Source organism: Mixophyes fleayi, chromosome 10 (assembly GCF_038048845.1).
Source record: "Mixophyes fleayi isolate aMixFle1 chromosome 10, aMixFle1.hap1, whole genome shotgun sequence".
NCBI lineage: Eukaryota > Metazoa > Chordata > Amphibia > Anura > Limnodynastidae > Mixophyes > Mixophyes fleayi.
This window is the reverse complement of record NC_134411.1, coordinates 48,607,113-48,620,354: the sequence shown is the minus strand read 5'-3', so window position 1 is coordinate 48,620,354 and position 13,242 is coordinate 48,607,113. Positions and strand designations below refer to the sequence as shown.

At 32.5% G+C, this 13,242-nt stretch overlaps 10 non-coding genes across 10 annotated transcripts; all 10 read right to left on the bottom strand.

Moving 5' to 3' along the window:
- Window positions 1-366: 366 nt before the first annotated feature.
- On the bottom strand, window positions 367-439 carry TRNAV-UAC (transfer RNA valine (anticodon UAC)). Its single transcript has one exon. It is a non-coding gene; the product is annotated as a tRNA-Val (tRNA).
- Window positions 440-1,679: 1,240 nt separating this feature from the next.
- TRNAV-UAC (transfer RNA valine (anticodon UAC)) lies at window positions 1,680-1,752 on the bottom strand. The gene has a single exon. It is a non-coding gene; the product is annotated as a tRNA-Val (tRNA).
- A 1,240-nt stretch (window positions 1,753-2,992) lies between these two features.
- Window positions 2,993-3,065, bottom strand: TRNAV-UAC (transfer RNA valine (anticodon UAC)). Its single transcript has one exon. It is a non-coding gene; the product is annotated as a tRNA-Val (tRNA).
- A 1,240-nt stretch (window positions 3,066-4,305) lies between these two features.
- On the bottom strand, window positions 4,306-4,378 carry TRNAV-UAC (transfer RNA valine (anticodon UAC)). The gene has a single exon. It is a non-coding gene; the product is annotated as a tRNA-Val (tRNA).
- Window positions 4,379-5,618: 1,240 nt separating this feature from the next.
- Window positions 5,619-5,691, bottom strand: TRNAV-UAC (transfer RNA valine (anticodon UAC)). Its single transcript has one exon. It is a non-coding gene; the product is annotated as a tRNA-Val (tRNA).
- Window positions 5,692-6,931: 1,240 nt separating this feature from the next.
- On the bottom strand, window positions 6,932-7,004 carry TRNAV-UAC (transfer RNA valine (anticodon UAC)). Its single transcript has one exon. It is a non-coding gene; the product is annotated as a tRNA-Val (tRNA).
- Window positions 7,005-8,244: 1,240 nt separating this feature from the next.
- On the bottom strand, window positions 8,245-8,317 carry TRNAV-UAC (transfer RNA valine (anticodon UAC)). The gene has a single exon. It is a non-coding gene; the product is annotated as a tRNA-Val (tRNA).
- Window positions 8,318-9,557: 1,240 nt separating this feature from the next.
- Window positions 9,558-9,630, bottom strand: TRNAV-UAC (transfer RNA valine (anticodon UAC)). Its single transcript has one exon. It is a non-coding gene; the product is annotated as a tRNA-Val (tRNA).
- A 1,240-nt stretch (window positions 9,631-10,870) lies between these two features.
- TRNAV-UAC (transfer RNA valine (anticodon UAC)) lies at window positions 10,871-10,943 on the bottom strand. The gene has a single exon. It is a non-coding gene; the product is annotated as a tRNA-Val (tRNA).
- A 1,239-nt stretch (window positions 10,944-12,182) lies between these two features.
- On the bottom strand, window positions 12,183-12,255 carry TRNAV-UAC (transfer RNA valine (anticodon UAC)). Its single transcript has one exon. It is a non-coding gene; the product is annotated as a tRNA-Val (tRNA).
- Window positions 12,256-13,242: the final 987 nt, after the last annotated feature.

Below are 13,242 nucleotides of genomic sequence, written 5' to 3'. Positions count from 1 at the left end.
ATGAGATTTCAATTTTACAGAGAAAATTTATACAGCATAAAGTATATTCATTAATGTAGAAAAATGAACAAAAAAACATTTTAACAAGCTCTTTTGCTTTAAAAATATATAGAAATCATGAAAATACATTGTTGGCAAAAAGGAGATAAGTCAACTTAACTTTTAATTTTAAAATTACTGGATTACAAGTATATACTATTTTTATGAACTAAATCTTAAAGTGTAGTTTAAGACTACATTTATTCCCATTAGCAGAAAGGCCAGTTTCTATTCAACAAACTACCCTTTTCACAGTTTAAATCACCAGAAGAGATATGTTGAGTATGGAAATATTTAAAGATTGATTGGTTAATCAGAACATAAACATGGTTTCACTGGGGATTGAACCCAGGACCTTCTGCTTGTAAAGCAGATGTGATAACCACTACACTATGAAACCAAGACGTAGCCTGTTTCTGCACAGTTCAGCAAAGTTGAATGACTCGACATATGATATGAAACCTGGAAATGTGCAATTTTTGAATTGTTGGTCAAACTTCTGTTTAAACCCTTGGAATCAAGTTTAGAGAAGATTTTTGAGTAGTTAATATTTCAATTTTAAAGAGAAAAATGTGACAGCATTCATGATGTTTAATGCCTTGTAGTTTTATCGATCAGTAGCCCCACATTTTTAAGGATTCCTTTTTAGTGATTTAGCAAGCCTTGTTTTGAACATATGCCTTTTTTAGGAAGACATATAAATAAAATTCCCTTTCATAACATACATCAAACTTTACACGAAAAACTAAAACATGTCTGATAACCACTACACTGTAAATCCAAAGACAAAATCTAAATTCTTTAATGCTCAACTACCATATACTAGTTTTGGAAAGAACTTGTTTTCATTGAAAATAACTTTTTTGAAAGCAAATGTCACTACACAGCATAGTATTTAAAGAATTTGATTTTCTTTAATCAGAGGATGACTAATTTGCAACTGAAATTAAATTTCCAAAGATATTGCCTGCTGGTGATCAAAAACCAGCAGTCAACTGCGAGCCCTGAAAATTTCACACAGGAAGTTTTTTCCAGGGTTCTCCTATTTTAGTAGTCTCACAATAGCACATATTTTTGTTTCTAATATTAAGCAGTCACAATGGTGGGCATGAACATATTGAATCACAGAAAAATAGCATTCTCTGTGATAGCAGCTTCTTAATGGTCCTCCTCATCACACCCACTCTCTGCAGTGTCCCAGAATCCCTAGGTCTCAGCCAGGGCTGTCAGTCGAGCAGTGGAGATATGGAAGAAACAATTGCATGGAGAAGCTTATGAGATTTCAATTTTACAGAGAAAATTTACACAGCATAAAGTATATTTATTAATGTAGAAAAATGAACAAAAAAACATTTTAACAAGCTCTTTTGCTTTAAAAATATATAGAAATCATGAAAATACATTGTTGGCAAAAAGGAGATAAGTCAACTTAACTTTTAATTTTAAAATTACTGGATTACAAGTATATACTATTTTTATGAACTAAAACTTAAAGTGTAGTTTAAGACTACATTTATTCCCATTAGAAGAAAGGTCAGTTTCTATTGAACAAACTACCCTTTTCACAGTTTAAATCACCAGAATAGATATGTTGAGTATGGAAATATTTAAAGATTGATTGGTTAATCAGAACATAAACATGGTTTCACTGGGGATTGAACCCAGGACCTTCTGCGTGTAAAGCAGATGTGATAACCACTACACTATGAAACCAAGACGTAGCCTGTTTCTGCACAGTTCAGCAAAGTTGAATGACTCGACATATGATATGAAACCTGGAAATGTGCAATTTTTGAATTGTTGGTCAAACTTCTGTTTAAACCCTTGGAATCAAGTTTAGAGAAGATTTTTGAGTAGTTAATATTTCAATTTTAAAGAGAAAAATGTGACAGCATTCATGATGTTTAATGCCTTGTAGTTTTATCGATCAGTAGCCCCACATTTTTAAGGATTCCTTTTTAGTGATTTAGCAAGCCTTGTTTTGAACATATGCCTTTTTTAGGAAGACATATAAATAAAATTCCCTTTCATAACATACATCAAACTTTACACGAAAAACTAAAACATGTCTGATAACCACTACACTGTAAATCCAAAGACAAAATCTAAATTCTTTAATGCTCAACTACCATATACTAGTTTTAGAAAGAACTTGTTTTCATTAAAAATAACTTTTTTGAAAGCAAATGTCACTACACAGCATAGTATTTAAAGAATTTGATTTTCTTTAATCAGAGGATGACTAATTTGCAACTGAAATTAAATTTCCAAAGATATTGCCTGCTGGTGATCAAAAACCAGCAGTCAACTGCGAGCCCTGAAAATTTCACACAGGAAGTTTTTTCCAGGGTTCTCCTATTTTAGTAGTCTCACAATAGCACATATTTTTGTTTCTAATATTAAGCAGTCACAATGGTGGGCATGAACATATTGAATCACAGAAAAATAGCATTCTCTGTGATAGCAGCTTCTTAATGGTCCTCCTCATCACACCCACTCTCTGCAGTGTCCCAGAATCCCTAGGTCTCAGCCAGGGCTGTCAGTCGAGCAGTGGAGATATGGAAGAAACAATTGCATGGAGAAGCTTATGAGATTTCAATTTTACAGAGAAAATTTACACAGCATAAAGTATATTCATTAATGTAGAAAAATGAACAAAAAAACATTTTAACAAGCTCTTTTGCTTTAAAAATATATAGAAATCATGAAAATACATTGTTGGCAAAAAGGAGATAAGTCAACTTAACTTTTAATTTTAAAATTACTGGATTACAAGTATATACTATTTTTATGAACTAAAACTTAAAGTGTAGTTTAAGACTACATTTATTCCCATTAGCAGAAAGGCCAGTTTCTATTGAACAAACTACCCTTTTCACAGTTTAAATCACCAGAAGAGATATGTTGAGTATGGAAATATTTAAAGATTGATTGGTTAATCAGAACATAAACATGGTTTCACTGGGGATTGAACCCAGGACCTTCTGCGTGTAAAGCAGATGTGATAACCACTACACTATGAAACCAAGACGTAGCCTGTTTCTGCACAGTTCAGCAAAGTTGAATGACTCGACATATGATATGAAACCTGGAAATGTGCAATTTTTGAATTGTTGGTCAAACTTCTGTTTAAACCCTTGGAATCAAGTTTAGAGAAGATTTTTGAGTAGTTAATATTTCAATTTTAAAGAGAAAAATGTGACAGCATTCATGATGTTTAATGCCTTGTAGTTTTATCGATCAGTAGCCCCACATTTTTAAGGATTCCTTTTTAGTGATTTAGCAAGCCTTGTTTTGAACATATGCCTTTTTTAGGAAGACATATAAATAAAATTCCCTTTCATGACATACATCAAACTTTACACGAAAAACTAAAACATGTCTGATAAGCACTACACTGTAAATCCAAAGACAAAATCTAAATTCTTTAATGCTCGACTACCATATACTAGTTTTGGAAAGAACTTGTTTTCATTGAAAATAACTTTTTTGAAAGCAAATGTCACTACACAGCATAGTATTTAAAGAATTTGATTTTCTTTAATCAGAGGATGACTAATTTGTAACTGAAATTAAATTTCAAAAGATATTGCCTGCTGGTGATCAAAAACCAGCAGTCAACTGTGAGCCCTGAAAATTTCACACAGGAAGTTTTTTCCAGGGTTCTCCTATTTTAGTAGTCTCACAACAGCACATATTTTTGTTTCTAATATTAAGCAGTCACAATGGTGGGCATGAACATATTGAATCACAGAAAAATAGCATTCTCTGTCATAGCAGCTTCTTAATGGTCCTCCTCATCACACCCACTCTCTGCAGTGTCCCACTATCCCTAGGTCTCAGCCAGGGCTGTCAGTCGAGCAGTGGAGATATGGAAGAAACAATTGCATGGAGAAGCTTATGAGATTTCAATTTTACAGAGAAAATTTACACAGCATAAAGTATATTCATTAATGTAGAAAAATGAACAAAAAAACATTTTAACAAGCTCTTTTGCTTTAAAAATATATAGAAATCATGAAAATACATTGTTGGCAAAAAGGAGATAAGTCAACTTAACTTTCAATTTTAAAATTACTGGATTACAAGTATATACTATTTTTATGAACTAAAACTTAAAGTGTAGTTTAAGACTACATTTATTCCCATTAGCAGAAAGGCCAGTTTCTATTGAACAAACTACCTTTTTCACAGTTTAAATCACCAGAAGAGATATGTTTAGTATGGAAATATTTAAAGATTCATTCGTTAATCAGAACATAAACATGGTTTCACTGTGGATTGAACCCAAGACCTTCTGCGTGTAAAGCAGATGTGATAACCACTACACTATGAAACCAAGACATAGCTTGTCTCTGCACAGTTCAGCAAAGTTGAATGACTCGACATATGATATGAAACCTGGAAATGTGCAATTTTTGAATTGTTGGTCAAACTTCTGTTTAAACCCTTGGAATCAAGTTTAGAGAAGATTTTTGAGTAGTTAATATTTCAATTTTAAAGAGAAAAATGTGACAGCATTCATGATGTTTAATGCCTTGTAGTTTTATCGATCAGTAGCCCCACATTTTTAAGGATTCATTTCCAGTGATTTAGCAAGCCTTGTTTTGAACATATGCCTTTTTTAGGAAGACATATAAATAAAATTCCCTTTCATAACATACATCAAACTTTACACGAAAAACTAAAACATGTCTGATAACCACTACACTGTAAATCCAAAGACAAAATCTAAATTCTTTAATGCTCAACTACCATATACTAGTTTTAGAAAGAACTTGTTTTCATTGAAAATAACTTTTTTGAAAGCAAATGTCACTACACAGCATAGTATTTAAAGAATTTGATTTTCTTTAATCAGAGGATGACTAATTTGCAACTGAAATTAAATTTCCAAAGATATTGCTTGCTGGTGATCAAAAACCAGCAGTCAACTGCGAGCCCTGAAAATTTCACACATAAAGTTTTTTCCAGGGTTCTCCTATTTTAGTAGTCTCACAATAGCACATATTTTTGTTTCTAATATTAAGCAGTCACAATGGTGGGCATGAACATATTGAATCACAGAAAAATAGCATTCTCTGTCATAGCAGCTTCTTAATGGTCCTCCTCATCACACCCACTCTCTGCAGTGTCCCAGAATCTCTAGGTCTCAGCCAGGGCTGTCAGTCGAGCAGTGGAGATATGGAAGAAACAATTGCATGGAGAAGCTTATGAGATTTCAATTTTACAAAGAAAATTTACACAGCATAAAGTATATTCATTAATGTAGAAAAATGAACAAAAAAACATTTTAACAAGCTCTTTTGCTTTAAAAATATATAGAAATCATGAAAATACATTGTTGGCAAAAAGGAGATAAGTCAACTTAACTTTTAATTTTAAAATTACTGGATTACAAGTATATACTATTTTTATGAACTAAAACTTAAAGTGTAGTTTAAGACTACATTTATTCCCATTAGAAGAAAGGCCAGTTTCTATTGAAAAAACTACCCTTTTCACAGTTTAAATCACCAGAAGAGATATGTTGAGTATGGAAATATTTAAAGATTGATTGGTTAATCAGAACATAAACATGGTTTCACTGGGGATTGAACCCAGGACCTTCTGCGTGTAAAGCAGATGTGATAACCACTACACTATGAAACCAAGACGTAGCTTGTCTCTGCACAGTTCAGCAAAGTTGAATGACTCGACATATGATATGAAACCTGGAAATGTGCAATTTTTGAATTGTTGGTCAAACTTCTGTTTAAACCCTTGGAATCAAGTTTAGAGAAGATTTTTGAGTAGTTAATATTTCAATTTTAAAGAGAAAAATGTGACAGCATTCATGATGTTTAATGCCTTGTAGTTTTATCGATCAGTAGCCCCACATTTTTAAGGATTCATTTCCAGTGATTTAGCAAGCCTTGTTTTGAACATATGCCTTTTTTAGGAAGACATATAAATAAAATTCCCTTTCATAACATACATCAAACTTTACACGAAAAACTAAAACATGTCTGATAACCACTACACTGTAAATCCAAAGACAAAATCTAAATTCTTTAATGCTCAACTACCATATACTAGTTTTGGAAAGAACTTGTTTTCATTGAAAATAACTTTTTTGAAAGCAAATGTCACTACACAGCATAGTATTTAAAGAATTTGATTTTCTTTAATCAGAGGATGACTAATTTGCAACTGAAATTAAATTTCCAAAGATATTGCCTGCTGGAGATCAAAAACCAGCAGTCAACTGCGAGCCCTGAAAATTTCACACATAAAGTTTTTTCCAGGGTTCTCCTATTTTAGTAGTCTCACAATAGCACATATTTTTGTTTCTAATATTAAGCAGTCACAATGGTGGGCATGAACATATTGAATCACAGAAAAATAGCATTCTCTGTCATAGCAGCTTCTTAATGGTCCTCCTCATCACACCCACTCTCTGCAGTGTCCCACTATCCCTAGGTCTCAGCCAGGGCTGTCAGTCGAGCAGTGGAGATATGGAAGAAACAATTGCATGGAGAAGCTTATGAGATTTCAATTTTACAGAGAAAATTTACACAGCATAAAGTATATTCATTAATGTAGAAAAATGAACAAAAAAACTTTTTAACAAGCTCTTTTGCTTTAAAAATATATAGAAATCATGAAAATACATTGTGGGCAAAAAGGAGATAAGTCAACTTAACTTCCAATTTTAAAATTACTGGATTACAAGTATATACTATTTTTATGAACTAAAACTTAAAGTGTAGTTTAAGACTACACTTATTCCCATTAGCAGAAAGGCCAGTTTCTATTGAACAAACTACCTTTTTCACAGTTTAAATCACCAGAAGAGATATGTTGAGTATGGAAATATTTAAAGATTAATTGGTTAATCAGAACATAAACATGGTTTCACTGGGGATTGAACCCAGGACCTTCTGCGTGTAAAGCAGATGTGATAACCACTACACTATGAAACCAAGACGTAGCCTGTTTCTGCACAGTTCAGCAAAGTTGAATGACTCGACATACGATATGAAACCTGGAAATGTGCAATTTTTGAATTGTTGGTCAAACTTCTGTTTAAACCCTTAGAATCAAGTTTAGAGAAGATTTTTGAGTAGTTAATATTTCAATTTTAAAGAGAAAAATGTGACAGCATTCATGATGTTTAATGCCTTGTAGTTTTATCGATCAGTACCCCCACATTTTTAAGGATTCCTTTTTAGTGATTTAGCAAGCCTTGTTTTGAACATATGCCTTTTTTAGGAAGACATATAAATAAAATTCCCTTTCATAACATACATCAAACTTTACACGAAAAACTAAAACATGTCTGATAACCACTACACTGTAAATCCAAAGACAAAATCTAAATTCTTTAATGCTCAACTACCATATACTAGTTTTGGAAAGAACTTTTTTTCATTGAAAATAACTTTTTTGAAAGCAAATGTCACTACACAGCATAGTATTTAAAGAATTTGATTTTCTTTAATCAGAGGGTGACTAATTTGCAACTGAAATTAAATTTCCAAAGATATTGCCTGCTGGTGATCAAAAACCAGCAGTCAACTGCGAGCCCTGAAAATTTCACACAGGAAGTTTTTTCCAGGGTTCTCCTATTTTAGTAGTCTCACAACAGCACATATTTTTGTTTCTAATATTAAGCAGTCACAATGGTGGGCATGAACATATTGAATCACAGAAAAATAGCATTCTCTGTGATAGCAGCTTCTTAATGGTCCTCCTCATCACACCCACTCTCTGCAGTGTCCCAGAATCCCTAGGTCTCAGCCAGGGCTGTCAGTCGAGCAGTGGAGATATGGAAGAAACAATTGCATGGAGAAGCTTATGAGATTTCAATTTTACAGAGAAAATTTACACAGCATAAAGTATATTCATTAATGTAGAAAAATGAACAAAAAAACATTTTAACAAGCTCTTTTGCTTTAAAAATATATAGAAATCATGAAAATACATTGTTGGCAAAAAGGAGATAAGTCAACTTAACTTTCAATTTTAAAATTACTGGATTACAAGTATATACTATTTTTATGAACTAAAACTTAAAGTGTAGTTTAAGACTACATTTATTCCCATTAGCAGAAAGGCCAGTTTCTATTGAACAAACTACCTTTTTCACAGTTTAAATCACCAGAAGAGATATGTTTAGTATGGAAATATTTAAAGATTCATTCGTTAATCAGAACATAAACATGGTTTCACTGGGGTTTGAACCCAAGACCTTCTGCGTGTAAAGCAGATGTGATAACCACTACACTATGAAACCAAGACATAGCTTGTCTCTGCACAGTTCAGCAAAGTTGAATGACTCGACATATGATATGAAACCTGGAAATGTGCAATTTTTGAATTGTTGGTCAAACTTCTGTTTAAACCCTTGGAATCAAGTTTAGAGAAGATTTTTGAGTAGTTAATATTTCAATTTTAAAGAGAAAAATGTGACAGCATTCATGATGTTTAATGCCTTGTAGTTTTATCGATCAGTAGCCCCACATTTTTAAGGATACATTTCCAGTGATTTAGCAAGCCTTGTTTTGAACATATGCCTTTTTTAGGAAGACATATAAATAAAATTCCCTTTCATAACATACATCAAACTTTACACGAAAAACTAAAACATGTCTGATAACCACTACACTGTAAATCCAAAGACAAAATCTAAATTCTTTAATGCTCAACTACCATATACTAGTTTTGGAAAGAACTTGTTTTCATTGAAAATAACTTTTTTGAAAGCAAATGTCACTACACAGCATAGTATTTAAAGAATTTGATTTTCTTTAATCAGAGGATGACTAATTTGCAACTGAAATTAAATTTCCAAAGATATTGCCTGCTGGTGATCAAAAACCAGCAGTCAACTGCGAGCCCTGAAAATTTCACACATAAAGTTTTTTCCAGGGTTCTCCTATTTTAGTAGTCTCACAATAGCACATATTTTTGTTTCTAATATTAAGCAGTCACAATGGTGGGCATGAACATATTGAATCACAGAAAAATAGCATTCTCTGTCATAGCAGCTTCTTAATGGTCCTCCTCATCACACCCACTCTCTGCAGTGTCCCAGAATCTCTAGGTCTCAGCCAGGGCTGTCAGTCGAGCAGTGGAGATATGGAAGAAACAATTGCATGGAGAAGCTTATGAGATTTCAATTTTACAGAGAAAATTTACACAGCATAAAGTATATTCATTAATGTAGAAAAATGAACAAAAAAACATTTTAACAAGCTCTTTTGCTTTAAAAATATATAGAAATCATGAAAATACATTGTTGGCAAAAAGGAGATAAGTCAACTTAACTTTCAATTTTAAAATTACTGGATTACAAGTATATACTATTTTTATGAACTAAAACTTAAAGTGTAGTTTAAGACTACATTTATTCCCATTAGAAGAAAGGCCAGTTTCTATTGAAAAAACTACCCTTTTCACAGTTTAAATCACCAGAAGAGATATGTTGAGTATGGAAATATTTAAAGATTGATTGGTTAATCAGAACATAAACATGGTTTCACTGGGGATTGAACCCAGAACCTTCTGTGTGTAAAGCAGATGTGATAACCACTACACTATGAAACCAAGACGTAGCTTGTCTCTGCACAGTTCAGCAAAGTTGAATGACTCGACATATGATATGAAACCTGGAAATGTGCAATTTTTGAATTGTTGGTCAAACTTCTGTTTAAACCCTTGGAATCAAGTTTAGAGAAGATTTTTGAGTAGTTAATATTTCAATTTTAAAGAGAAAAATGTGACAGCATTCATGATGTTTAATGCCTTGTAGTTTTATCGATCAGTAGCCCCACATTTTTAAGGATTCATTTCCAGTGATTTAGCAAGCCTTGTTTTGAACATATGCCTTTTTTAGGAAGACATATAAATAAAATTCCCTTTCATAACATACATCAAACTTTACACGAAAAACTAAAACATGTCTGATAACCACTACACTGTAAATCCAAAGACAAAATCTAAATTCTTTAATGCTCAACTACCATATACTAGTTTTGGAAAGAACTTGTTTTCATTGAAAATAACTTTTTTGAAAGCAAATGTCACTACACAGCATAGTATTTAAAGAATTTGATTTTCTTTAATCAGAGGATGACTAATTTGCAACTGAAATTAAATTTCCAAAGATATTGCCTGCTGGAGATCAAAAACCAGCAGTCAACTGCGAGCCCTGAAAATTTCACACATAAACTTTTTTCCAGGGTTCTCCTATTTTAGTAGTCTCACAATAGCACATATTTTTGTTTCTAATATTAAGCAGTCACAATGGTGGGCATGAACATATTGAATCACAGAAAAATAGCATTCTCTGTCATAGCAGCTTCTTAATGGTCCTCCTCATCACACCCACTCTCTGCAGTGTCCCAGAATCTCTAGGTCTCAGCCAGGGCTGTCAGTCGAGCAGTGGAGATATGGAAGAAACAATTGCATGGAGAAGCTTATGAGATTTCAATTTTACAGAGAAAATTTACACAGCATAAAGTATATTCATTAATGTAGAAAAATGAACAAAAAAACATTTTAACAAGCTCTTTTGCTTTAAAAATATATAGAAATCATGAAAATACATTGTTGGCAAAAAGGAGATAAGTCAACTTAACTTTTAATTTTAAAATTACTGGATTACAAGTATATACTATTTTTATGAACTAAAACTTAAAGTGTAGTTTAAGACTACATTTATTCCCATTAGAAGAAAGGCCAGTTTCTATTGAAAAAACTACCTTTTTCACAGTTTAAATCACCAGAAGAGATATGTTGAGTATGGAAATATTTAAAGATTGATTGGTTAATCAGAACATAAACATGGTTTCACTGGGGATTGAACCCAGGACCTTCTGCGTGTAAAGCAGATGTGATAACCACTACACTATGAAACCAAGATGTAGCCTGTTTCTGCACAGTTCAGCAAAGTTGAATGACTCGACATATGATATGAAACCTGGAAATGTGCAATTTTTGAATTGTTGGTCAAACTTCTGTTTAAACCCTTGGAATCAAGTTTAGAGAAGATTTTTGAGTAGTTAATATTTCAATTTTAAAGAGAAAAATGTGACATCATTCATGATGTTTAATGCCTTGTAGTTTTATCGATCAGTAGCTCCACATTTTTAAGGATTCATTTCCAGTGATTTAGCAAGCCTTGTTTTGAACATATGCCTTTTTTAGGAAGACATATAAATAAAATACCTTTCATAACATACATCAAACTTTACACGAAAAACTAAAACATGTCTGATAACCACTACACTGTAAATCCAAAGACAAAATCTAAATTCTTTAATGCTCAACTACCATATACTAGTTTTGGAAAGAACTTGTTTTCATTGAAAATAACTTTTTTGAAAGCAAATGTCACTACACAGCATAGTATTTAAAGAATTTGATTTTCTTTAATCAAAGGGTGACTAATTTGCAACTGAAATTAAATTTCCAAAGATATTGCCTGCTGGTGATCAAAAACCAGCAGTCAACTGCGAGCCCTGAAAATTTCACACAGGAAGTTTTTTCCAGGGTTCTCCTATTTTAGTAGTCTCACAACAGCACATATTTTTGTTTCTAATATTAAGCAGTCACAATGGTGGGCATGAACATATTGAATCACAGAAAAATAGCATTCTCTGTGATAGCAGCTTCTTAATGGTCCTCCTCATCACACCCACTCTCTGCAGTGTCCCACTATCCCTAGGTCTCAGCCAGGGCTGTCAGTCGAGCAGTGGAGATATGGAAGAAACAATTGCATGGAGAAGCTTATGAGATTTCAATTTTACAGAGAAAATTTACACAGCATAAAATATATTCATTAATGTAGAAAAATGAACAAAAAAACATTTTAACAAGCTCTTTTGCTTTAAAAATATATAGAAATCATGAAAATACATTATTGGCAAAAAGGAGATAAGTCAACTTAACTTTCAATTTTAAAATTACTGGATTACAAATATATACTATTTTTATGAACTAAAACTTAAAGTGTAGTTTAAGACTACATTTATTCCCATTAGCAGAAAGGCCAGTTTCTATTGAACAAACTACCTTATTCACAGTTTAAATCACCAGAAGAGATATGTTGAGTATGGAAATATTTAAAGATTGATTGGTTAATCAGAACATAAACATGGTTTCACTGGGGATTGAACCCAGGACCTTCTGCGTGTAAAGCAGATGTGATAACCACTACACTATGAAACCAAGACGTAGCCTGTTTCTGCACAGTTCAGCAAAGTTGAATGACTCGACATATGATATGAAACCTGGAAATGTGCAATTTTTGAATTGTTGGTCAAACTTCTGTTTAAACCCTTGGAATCAAGTTTAGAGAAGATTTTTGAGTAGTTAATATTTCAATTTTAAAGAGAAAAATGTGACAGCATTCATGATGTTTAATGCCTTGTAGTTTTATCGATCAGTAGCCCCACATTTTTAAGGATTCATTTCCAGTGATTTAGCAAGCCTTGTTTTGAACATATGCCTTTTTTAGGAAGACATATAAATAAAATTCCCTTTCATAACATACATCAAACTTTACACGAAAAACTAAAACATGTCTGATAACCACTACACTGTAAATACAAAGACAAAATCTAAATTCTTTAATGCTCAACTACCATATACTAGTTTTGGAAAGAACTTGTTTTCATTGAAAATAACTTTTTTGAAAGCAAATGTCACTACACAGCATAGTATTTAAAGAATTTGATTTTCTTTAATCAGAGGGTGACTAATTTGCAACTGAAATTAAATTTCCAAAGATATTGCCTGCTGGTGATCAAAAACCAGCAGTCAACTGCGAGCCCTGAAAATTTCACACAGGAAGTTTTTTCCAGGGTTCTCCTATTTTAGTAGTCTCACAACAGCACATATTTTTGTTTCTAATATTAAGCAGTCACAATGGTGGGCATGAACATATTGAATCACAGAAAAATAGCATTCTCTGTGATAGCAGCTTCTTAATGGTCCTCCTCATCACACCCACTCTCTACAGTGTCCAACTATCCCTAGGTCTCAGCCAGGGCTGTCAGTCGAGCAGTGGAGATATGGAAGAAACAATTGCATGGAGAAGCTTATGAGATTTCAATTTTACAGAGAAAATTTACACAGCATAAAGTATATTCATTAATGTAGAAAAATGAACAAAAAAACATTTTAACAAGCTCTTTTGCTTTAAAAATATATAGA